Source organism: Myotis davidii, unplaced genomic scaffold (assembly GCF_000327345.1).
Source record: "Myotis davidii unplaced genomic scaffold, ASM32734v1 scaffold408, whole genome shotgun sequence".
In the NCBI taxonomy this organism is placed as follows: domain Eukaryota; kingdom Metazoa; phylum Chordata; class Mammalia; order Chiroptera; family Vespertilionidae; genus Myotis; species Myotis davidii.
In genome coordinates, this window is record NW_006299389.1 from 414,273 (window position 1) to 415,194 (window position 922).

Below are 922 nucleotides of genomic sequence, written 5' to 3' on the forward strand. Positions count from 1 at the left end.
TGGCTGATGGCAGATGCTGAGGCACACCAAGTGGGGACGCCAGTCTGGGATCTCGCTCACGCGGGATCCGGGTGGACGGCCGCGGGCGAAGTGCCTAAGGGACTCAGCGGAGATGGAAGGTGATTCTGACCCGGAGGCCAGACACTTTGGGTTGGTTAGTTTCCATGCGTTAATGTTGGAGTACCTTGCCCTCTGTATCTCATGGATACCAATGTGCGCAGATGAGAGTTCTCTTAAAGTGTAGGATGGTGGGCGAGTTACTCAACCTCCACCTCTGAGCTTCAATTTTTGTCATCTCACAGAGTTGAATGGAATTTAAAAATAGATTATACATATGTATATTCTGTGTGTGTGTGTGTGTGTGTGTATATATATATATATATATATATATATATTGCATGGGGAAAATGCAAAATAGATTAAGGTGTACATTTTGCACTATCATCTTAGTTGGAAAATTATTTATACCTAGGTATTTTGTAAATCTAAGCTATCTCTTGAGATTTTTATTAAAAGACAACTTTCAAACTTCCAATCGTCCTTCTAATATGAGGAAGAGAGTGGGACCAAAATCATCAGAACATTACTCGTACTTAGACCAGGGCAAAAGAGAACTGGACCTCTTGCTCTTCCTCTTCTCTAAGCTTACTGCTTTAATCATGCTCCGCATACTCTAGGTTCTGGAGCTGACTGGCACAGAGGCTAGGGGAGAGGCAGAAAAGTATAAAAGCTAGAACACTAGGCAAAATGTGTGTGTGTGTGTGTGTGTGTGTGTCAGGCAGGGTAGATGTTATTAATCTTCTGATAAAAAGATACACTTGTATGAGCACTGGGAAATGGGATAAAAGCAGAAACCATTGTTTTTGTTTCTCTGGCAACAGCACACAGATGCATGGGTGGTAGCAGACAAGAAGTACTACTT